At 41.5% G+C, this 10,516-nt stretch overlaps 1 protein-coding gene across 1 annotated transcript in view; it reads left to right on the top strand.

Moving 5' to 3' along the window:
- The first annotated feature begins 5,414 nt into the window (after positions 1-5,414).
- The window catches only part of gli3 (GLI family zinc finger 3), an 87,903-nt gene continuing 82,801 nt past the window's right edge, over positions 5,415-10,516 (top strand). The window contains exon 1 of the mRNA XM_029528998.1: positions 5,415-5,894. The gene's annotated coding sequence lies outside the window, so the exon portion shown is untranslated. The remainder of the gene's footprint in view (positions 5,895-10,516) is intronic.

Below are 10,516 nucleotides of genomic sequence, written 5' to 3'. Positions count from 1 at the left end.
CTTTCAGTGATGTCTTTCAAATACAAAAGCCTTGCTAAGTCCAACATCAAACCATGTAATATGATTTCAACTGCGTGCTCAGAAAGTTTGATTTGAGTTTGTATGAAAGTGACCCACATTCTTCAACCAACAATGATCTCTGTGCAAGAAAAAAAAAAAATCTGAATATTGACAATTGCCTAGAGTGCTTTTGTCTGAAAGTTAAGAGGCCAACACACTCCAATCAAACGAGAAAAGAGTGTGAAAAATGAAGAAGGAGGGTTGAGGGGGGGATTTATCACTCTCCCATGCTCACGTTCATACACAGAGATAGACGGCGGGCATAATGACTTCTGTGGAGAAAGCAGAGTGATTATTTAAACTTAAAGGAAGAGGAGAAAGAAGCAGAGAAACGGTTCGGGCAGGGGGGGTGGAGGGAGGGGTCTTAGGAGGAGCCAGGGGCAGGAGATAGTCTGGGAAAGGTCTCATGTTAAAGTGGAATTAATATGCCTTTCCATTGGAGTCCATTAGATAATCATATTCATACCACACAAGGCTCATAACCCTCTCCGTTTCATTATTCCCTTTTAATCCCCCCTGATAAGGGGGTGCAGGCATCGTGGTTTTATTATGTCGTCATTTTGAATCCACATGAAATCCCCACGGGATGTTATCACAGGGAAATTGCTTAAATAGCCCAAGAGAATATACTATTGCGTTTATTATTTCTGACTGACTCAAAATAACTGCAAATATCCCCCCCTTTCTTTGGGGGGGGATTATTGGGGACTGAGAGTCTTATCAGTCATTCACACTAATGGCCTACTCAAGCCACTCAATACCAACGGCAGGCAGGAGGCGGTGGGGGTTGCAAGTACAAGTGTGTACAGGTGATACAAAAATAAGAGAAGAGGAAAAGCCAACATGAAGAGACAGGGGAGGCGACTTTCTGAACTCTATGTCCACAGTTTAAGGATGGATAACACTTAGACACACAGTGGAGTACAAATCACTGACAAACACTTCATGGTGTGTTTATTTGGCCCCAAATCATGAATGCCTGGTGTCAGGGGCCGAGCCTGGTGTCAGGTGGCTGCAGTCATTTGTTGGTCAACGCACTTAGCGCTTGTAGATGTGAGATTAAGAGCAAGCAAACACTTTGAGTAAATTCTTCAGGGCCTTTTGTCAGATAATGACAGACGCTGCAGATACAGACAGGAAACAAGTAGCAGACTTCTCTGTTCTTATATTTTTGGTGCCCCCTTTTTTTCATTGAACTATAAAAACAACCCATTTCCAAATTTGGTGATTTTTGATTTTGGGATCAAATATTCCATTAATGGACAAGGTTACTTCTCAGAAAAAGGAACTATTTACAACCTACTGGATTATCTGAAAAATGTAATACCACAAAGCTGAAAACGTCACAGCTTTTCTTAGCCCATGATGTTGTGGTGATAGATGGCTTTCACAGGAACATTAACAGTGTTAAAGTGACCTCCTGATCATGAAATGTGAGCTTCATTGCAAAATTGTTATGGAAAACTATTTTTTATAAAATGGGTTTTTAAAAGTCTATCTTAATGGTCAGATCACTTTGTCAAGAAAAAAAAAACAAACAACTTTTCCAACTTGCCCCTGATGACACAGTAACCAGGCAGCATGGTTACCTAAAAATAACCATGCTGCATACAAATGAAAGTCCCACCTTCAAAATGCCAGTTAAATAAAAGTTTAAAAGAATTATCAGTGCAGTGCGCTAACCCACTAAGTGTTACATAATTAGATTTCATATTATTTGATTATTTCAACTGATGTGTTGACTGTTGTGGTTTATTTTATGTTATTTGTGGTCTGCTGGATGATCAAATCAAGCATTTTTTTCACATTTTAATACACATCTGTAACTAGGTACAGTACTTGAGTAAATGTACTTGTATTTGTGTTTTCAACCACTGCCAAGCGGGAGGTTTTGGTTTATTGTGCTCTGATTTCGCTCCAGATGTCACTCCAGCACAGTAAGTGACTGGAATCATGTTGGTGATGCTCTCAGTCCAGAAAAAGTCTCATTATTTGTTTAAAATTAAATCGTAACAGCGTGTTAAACAGACAGAGAGGAAACATGAGGAGTTAGAGAGGAGTCATGACATGCAGCACAGGTCCCAAGATGGCGTTAAACCGCAAACACCACAGCTGAACAGCATTCAGCTGAAGCACCGGCTCACCAGATGTATTATTTACACTTCTCCTCATAATTCACAGGACACAGTCAACACTTCTCCATCAGAGAAAATATGAGTTGTTGGGGCTTTGGCAAATCCAACCATTGGAATATTTAGATTTCTTAAAATGAGTCAGTTCCACCAAAGCGATGAAACACAGCCCCATCATCTTTTCATTTTATGTCACCTGTTACTTATTTTCCAGATTTGAGAATAAAATATCTTCATATCTTACTTTTAACAGCTGTAACCTTCCACTGTAGTTGTTTCACTGTTGCTGTGCACATCTGGGTTTTACATTGAAAATATGCTAGTCTTGAAATTTTGTTCTGCTGCCTTGCAGTGGAATGAACAAACCAGTTGTCCAAATAGTTAAAGTAAAAATCTCCACCTTGATATAATCAAAATGCAAAATATCACTGTAATTACACGACGAACATAAACTGCATTCTGCAGGATGAGCCCACATCCTGTGTACAACTTCTGTTCTTCTACTCGAGTAAAATTTTGAACACAAGGCTTCGCTTGTAAAAGACTATTTTCCTCAATAGTTGAGGCGTTCCTTTTTCGATAAAACACAGTTTATCTGCTGTGAGAATCACAGGAGCCTCTGTCACTCCTCTGCTCCTGCAGCAGCTACATCTGTGTGGATATAATATGCTCATTTTGCCGTATCCATTTCACAGTGACATCTGTCCAGCGGCGAAGAATTAAAGGCAAAAATCCAAATGCCAACACAACATTCTGCCAAGAATTGATTTACTGTTACTCGTCTAACGTACGTGAACAAAACTGAGTGCTGCATATTATTTCAGTGAGCTCACGACTAAAAGCTGGAACCCCACGCTCTGTCGGTTGGTCATCATTTGAAAAAATAAAGCACGAGCCGCAGCATTTCTTTCAGCTCCTGATAGCTGTGAGGGGGATATATGTGACAATATGTGAGTCAGTCGGTGAGGGTGTGTGAGTGTTATTGTTGGGCCTGGTTCTGTGTGTGTGTGTGTGTGTCTACCTTAGTGAGTACACCTCCCTGTCTGCAGATCTCGGGGTCTGGAACAAACAGTAGTTCCTTCTTAATTGGGGTGAGATCTTGGACTTAAAGGGGGCCAAGAAGGGACCCGAACCCCTTTCTTTCTCCTCCAGAATCGCTTTGGCTACAGAGGTGCTTTTGATGTGTGCTTTGGCTCTGCGAGTCCTACTTTGGAATATGTTCTTGGGAGACCAATGGTTACTTGCCTCCAGGCAGAATCTCAATCCCTAGGATCCTGGCCCTCTTTGATGAAATACTTTCGGGAGCCGCTAACCCTACTGATGCCCATGTGCACCCCCCCACCCTCCTTCCTTTACCCTCTTGTTCTCCCCCACCACCAACACCTCGCCCCCTCGAACCCACCCACCCTCCCTCACTCCCTCCGTACTTTCCCCCACCCCCCAACCTCTACGTTCCTTGGATTCTCTGTGAGAGATTCATAACAAGGACTTTATCTCTGTGTAGTCCAGGCCAGATGAGCACCGCCTGACAAACTGACAGGAGAATTAGTCGTGTCTTACGGAGCATCTCTGACTGTCTCCTCTCCCGGGCCTGACTTCCTGCCGTCACAGACACAAGCGTTTTCATTGTATGGACACTGATTTCTATCCCAGCTCATATGCTGTCATTTTGCATTTGTAGCAATTCAGCATTTGTTATTTATTATGTCTGTATTTCCATTTGAGATCATCAAATATCAGCTTTTGGGCTTTTATTGTGACATTTTATTGGCAGCAGCGAAGGAAGAAATTGCTCTTACCAAAATCCGTCCTCATATTCTCACAAAATCAGAGCTTAACATTTGGGGGTTTTGATGACAAAGATGCTGACAGTGGTGACAGAAGAGCTTCGTGTCTGATTGATTTCGGCGCTAATTAGTCAGCGTGGACTTCAGTGGCAGAGAAAACATCAGGAGGATGACTGTTAAAATCACCTAAACACTCCTTATTTGCCAGGATATGTGTTTGGATCAGGATGGATTCACTTCCTACACTTTGATGGACTTGACCTCTTGGCCACACACACACACACGCACACACACATTCATTCACATCCTGTTTAAACGATTAACTGGTGGTTTTCCTCTCCTATCTCCCACCTCTTCATTGATTGAAACAGCACCTTAAAGACCTCTCTTACCACATCATTTCCCTGTATATTGATTATGTATATTGATTATATCTAACCCTACAGGAGGGCTCTCCTCTCCTTTACCGCAGCATTAGATATCCATCTGAAGGCTGAGCTCAGGGGACTGTTTTAGCCCTCATATATCGACAATTTCCAATATGCGAGTCAAATTGCTCCATAATGTAAATGTGTGTCTTTTAACGTGGATAATTGAGAGAGAGCCCTAAGTGAATTATCTGGATAAAAGCAGTTAATAGCACAAATTTAACACACTTAAAAAAATTCCTTTGCAATTACAAAACAAATCAACGCTTAATTTGACCTTTAACATTTCATTTTATCAAAATTAAAAGTGGATCTTTTTAACTCATATTTAAGTGCCCTTATGTACGCTACATTAAGTTTTATGATTTGAATTGTACATGAATATACGGATCAACATATTTTTTATGCTTTTGTGAGGAGCGGCTGGCAGTTCTCCACAATGTTGCACTTGATATGTGCAAAAACAGATGAAAATGTTTTGTACTGCTTTTTATAATGTTTTTTATAGAGCAGAGTCATTGCAGCGTCTATGATGAAGTCATTCAAACACTCACAGACAGACGAGGTAAAACAGGGTGAAAGCTAACAGGAAAAGAGGCATGTGAAAAAACTACTTTCTTTCCTTTTTTTGGATTTTTAATTTCCCTTTCTTTACTTTTGTTTTTTTAAATAACCATCTCTACAGTACTTTTGTTAAAATCAAACTGTCTTCAAACGTGCCTTAGAAATAAACTTAAAAACATACATTTACTGAGCCAGGGTTTGTTTAATTCTCCTTTGTGTGTGAAGAAGGCCCATGAGGAACAGAAATGTAGGGAATCTGAGTTTTTATATCGCCCCCTAAAGCTATAACATAAAGACTATTCAGCACCAAAGTTTCCAAAATACAAACTGGAAGAAAGAAAAAGAAAAAGAAAGGGGGGGTTCAGAAAATCAGAAAAAAAAAGGAGGGAGGCACTGAGTAAAGGAGGGAGCAATCCAGAAGGGAGGAGTCAGGCGGAGGAAGGAGCAGCTGGAGACCCACACTTCGCCCTCTCTCCGCGAAAAAAGCGCACTAAATGAAACAACAACTCTCCATGCGCTGCTCTGACGCTTCTGCGCCTTTCACGCACATCTGCGGGCTGAGATCGGCACATTTTATCGGCGGGCTGATGCTGTTGTTCCGGCGGAGGCTGGACACAGAAAACTGTGAGAGGAAGAAGAAGAAGGAGGAGGAGGAGGAGGAGGAGGAGGAGGAGAAGAAGAAGGACAGTCAGGAGGGAAAACTCTGGCAGCGCCGTTTTGGAGTTGGAGTTGCAGCGTAAAAAAAAAAAAAAAAAAAAAAACAGAAAAGTCCAAGGCAACTCCAGAGGCACATCTGCAAGTTGGAAAGAAGAGAAGAAGAAGTAGAAGAGGAGAAGAAGAAGAAGGAGAAGGAAGAGAGATAATTTTCTTTTCTGAGAAGATCCAAAAAGTGAAGACTTTAGAGGAGAAACACCCAGAAAGAAGTAAGTGTCCGCATTCACACAAGCGGAGAGGACTTTTTTTTTTTTTTAGGAGTGTTGCGCGTATTTGGCGTCTGCTTGTAAAGTTTGGGAAAGGCAGAGCAGCAGAGGTTTCACATTTCACAACGATGGAGTTTCACACCAGCAAAGATTCAGACATGAAGTGGATTAGGTGCAGGGGCAGGAGGAGGGGGGGGGACAGAAAACAGCAGCTTCTTAAAGCGGCGATGAAAAGCCTCGAATCTCGGATCCTGGAAGAACTGCAGCGAACGCAGCACGGACTGGATCCACTTGGTCCTGGGTGGATCTGGTTCAGTCTGTGAAATGACTGGGGGTTGTTAAAAACTTTAAAAGCGTCCTGACGGAAAGATGTGCGCCCTTAAAACTAGTCTGAAGCAGCGTTAAGTTTAACGCAGTCACTTTTTTTGTGTTGAAAGACGAAAACACGTGTTGGTATATTTTTATTTTGTACAGAAACTTAATGAACTTGTGTGGACATTGAGGAAACGTGAAGGGGTGGGGGGCATGCAGATATATGTGCATGTGTGACCATATTTCATATGTGTGTTACTGGAAAGGTGAATGAAGAAGCTACGTAAGACATTTTCTTTTAAAACATCCAACCCCGGGGCTGACCCTTGACCTTTACATGCAGGAATGATTCATTTTGCTGCATAACATATTTTTACACAACTGCTGCTCGAAGGACCAAATATCTCGAACTCACCAAGTCAACTCCAGGCCTTCTTTTTTGAATACACACATAATTTTAGAGAGAAATGTTTGCACAGGAAAAGAAAAGTAAATATTTAGCTGTGATTTGATATTTTTTTAAATATTTGAAAATTACATCTTGCCACTGAAGTTAAATAATTCTTGGCATTTCCAGTTTCTGCAGGAAAAGTGACACTTTCTGTAAACCTGACCTGAGTTAAAGCAGATCAGTGAGGAGAAGGAAAATTTTATTCATAATCCGTCTTGTTTACAATGCGATGGACAAGTTTCTTTTAATGACCTGGAAGAAAAAGGAAAAAAAAAAAAAATCAGGGTACATCAGTAGATCATAGCGTGTTTGAGGACATGTGCGTGTACTCAGAAAAATTTAAGCCCATTACAGTGGGGTCTGTAGCCCGGCAGGGGTCCATGTGGGGAGTTTTATGGGGCCCCGAGCAAAATGAGAAACGCCATAAATCCACTATAATTTAGCTAATTATGATTCAGGGAAATTGAAATAATTTAAAAGTAGATAAGGATGACTAATGCAGTCAAATGTTTGTGGCTTTCATAGCCAGCCAGGCATTCAGTGAAAAACAAAATCAACATTAAATAAAAGAAAAAACAAACTCTCAGATGGTCTGGTGCCGAGTGGAGGGGGGGAGAAGAAGTAGAAACAATCTCTCACAGAAGTCTGTGTGTGCGTTTTGGGGGTGCTGGACATGAAAACGATTGAAAGCCCCCCCCTCCATGAGCCTCCACATGTGCAGATATTTGTTTGAAACTTTCCCTCCTGTCCTCGCCAGCTGTTCCACATTTTATCTGCTTGTCTGCTCTCGGGTTTCACACGGACGACGAGGGTCCGAGGTGCTCAGCCATGCGGTGCAGCTCAAATCCTCCCATTTTTTTTGACACTTGGCAAATTATTAATGGAGGTCTGGCTGCCTTGAAGACGGAGCAGTGGTTGAACACACCAAATAAGATGTTTAACACCACAAGTTAACACAGATAAAAATCTCCTTCGAGCTATTTTTATTAGGCAGCTCCATCATTCATCTTGGCTGCAGATTTGGCTGTGAGGAGAGTTTTCTTAGGTCCTGGTCCCATTTATCTAATAAAATAAAAAAGGGGATTGTTACATAAATTATTATTTAATATTCCCACAATTTTATTTCTAATACCAAAATAAGATTTCACAGGCCTCACATGTGGAAATGAATAAATGCCCAAATATTCTATAAAAAATATTGCACCACATCAGGCCTTTAACTACTCTCACTTTAGGCCTAATATCATATATATTAAATAGGCAACATGTTATATTTATAATTTTATTTGTAGACATTAAACAAAAATGACTGAGCATTTTTTCTTGCATGTTTTGTAATTTTTAGTCTGTGATTTTATTAATAAGGTGTTTTAAAATAATGCTCATAATTAAAAATACCAGATCATATCCTTTTTGCCATTATCATCAGAGGCCAAAATTATTACAGCGTTTTATTTTCAACGTTAGGGCTGAATCTAAGATCTGATGCTTGCAACCAGTCTTAAGTGAAGTGCAGTCAAATTTTCAAAGGCTGACTGATCATTCAGTGATTCACATTTTTGTGCTGGTTAATATTCTACAAAACAACGTTATTCAGAATACATCACTTAAATTTCCAGGTTTAGACGATATTGTAGAGGTCAGATGACATTTTCCAAATATCTTGCATGAAATATCCTAAAACCTAAATTTATCTCTCCAATTCTAAATATATTAGAATATTATTTATGTATACTTGCAATTATTGTAGTTATTATTAAACCTGAAACTAATAGCCACTGGCGTGACTGACGTCAAACAGGTGCACCTTTAGCCAGAAGAGAGCCTCGGCCTCATTATAATGCAGCAGCAGTGATGAATGCAGCAGTGTTTAAGATGCTAATCTGCAGGAAGGAGATGCACAACTCGGTGCCATTTGCTGACTGTAGCCAGCACAGATGTATCACTGCCGCTCTCCGTTTCTCCAGCTCCATACGTGAGGAGCAGTCGGATAACGTTCCCCTCTCCAGGAGTCAGTCCGTCAGATAGCCGCAGCAGCAGCGTGCCGTTTTATCTCAACTTTGAGCACTACTTTAAGGGAAATTATGCATAGCGACACTGGCCCGGGACACCTGTGACCTGGCAGAATAAGAGGCTGTCATGTTAATGCAGGGAGATGACATGCTATTAGCTTTTGAGGTATGGCCCTCTTCTCCTTTTCTTATTTTTTTTTCTTAAATAGGCCTTACATTCACAACTAAAGGCAGACTGTCCACACCCAGCAGGAAGAGTACCTGTTATCAGGTTTATATGCAAGAGGCCCTAATGAGCTGTGTTGTTGTGCTAATGCCGTGACCTGAAGCCCTCAAAGAGGTGGCACATGTTTTGTTAGGGCAAGAGTAATGTGAAGGAAACAGATTTTCCTCAAGATAATGAGGAGTGTGGTATGTTTTTAGTGTTAGTTTGCTTGTTTTGTTGGTTGCTGTGGCTTGAGTGTGTGTGTGTGTGTTTTTTTTTTTTTTTTTTTTTTTTTTTTCCTGTTGTGTGCTTTTTCTTCCATTTGCTGTTAATTGGGAGTTTCAAGGAATCTCACAGAGGTGTCAAAAGTTTAAATAATTTATTGTTAAATAGAAAGTCGCCATCTGACTGGTTAAAGTTTGGAGTAATTCCCTGTGTAACATGATTCGCTGTTGCTTCCTTTGCATATAACTGGTGCAGTTGAATAGAGGGTCTCTCACTTTGATGAGCTGCTACTTTCATATGTTGACATCAAATGAAACAGACACAGTAGGGGAAAAAGGGAGGACAAGTCAGACAGAGGTAGCGATTGAGGGGAAAAAAGAAATGGGTGTGTGTGTGCGTGTGTGCACTTGTGGTCTTGCGAGGCGCGGAGGAGTGCAATGAAAAGTTGGGCTGAGATGGCAGACCTGAGGAGCGTCAAAAACGTCTGGATGCATTTGCGTGCGAGCAGAGACAAGAAGGGGTCTTCGGTTGTGCGAGGGCTTCTCCTTGGCCTCCTAATCCCCAGGCCCAGCCATCCCTTCAGGGCATGCCTCAGATCTGGCTCTCTGGCTCTTCGGGCAGACGACCCAGCTCCGCCAGCAGATTTAATATGCTATGTGTTCCTGCTCCCCCGGCTCCCCTCCACCTCAACCATCATTGTCCCAGAGCGGGACCCCCTCTCCCCGCTTCAAGGAGCCTGCTAAAGGCACCTTTCAAGCTGGGTGATGTCTTTGGATAAGGCGTACGATTGGGGGGGGGGGGCATGGTGGAAGGGGCGACGGTGAAGAGTGTGTGAGCCTCAAGATGTCGTACTGTGATTTTTAGAAATGTGTTTTACATTCAGGCATCTTAATACACTCCGGGCGTTTGCAAATAAATCGCTGCCACAACAGTCAGCACCTCGTCTCACTTATGCACAGCATTCTGCTTCTCATTCGCAGGTCTGTTTCTTCTCATTTAACACCCACACAAACTTATATGGCTAGTTTAGATTTTGTCTCTTGTGTTTTTCCTCCTCTTGTGGGAGCAACTTTTTTTTTTTTTTTTTTTTTTTTTTTTTTTTTCATTTTACTGAAATGGGAGGGAAAAAAGTGGGAGCTCAAGTTGCCTTAGCAGGGGCTGAAAGAGGGCTGGTTTGTTTTCCATGACTTTGGCCTGCTGGAAACTCCAACTGGACCTGACAATTAGTCTGGTCAACTCCTGTCCCAGAGTGAGGCACCGAGCACGGCAGAAAAAAAAAAAAAAAAAGAAAAGAAAAGTTAAATACATCTGAATCAAGTGATTTGAATTTATGATCGGTGAAGCCGTGTTTGACAGCTCAACATAAGCCCCCGTTGTAGGTCATGGTAAATTTTATTGCACAGGTTTGAGTGTGAGAATG

Source organism: Echeneis naucrates, chromosome 20 (genome assembly GCF_900963305.1).
Source record: "Echeneis naucrates chromosome 20, fEcheNa1.1, whole genome shotgun sequence".
NCBI lineage: Eukaryota > Metazoa > Chordata > Actinopteri > Carangiformes > Echeneidae > Echeneis > Echeneis naucrates.
The sequence above is the reverse complement of the archived record's forward strand: the minus strand, read 5'-3'. Positions and strand labels throughout refer to the sequence as shown.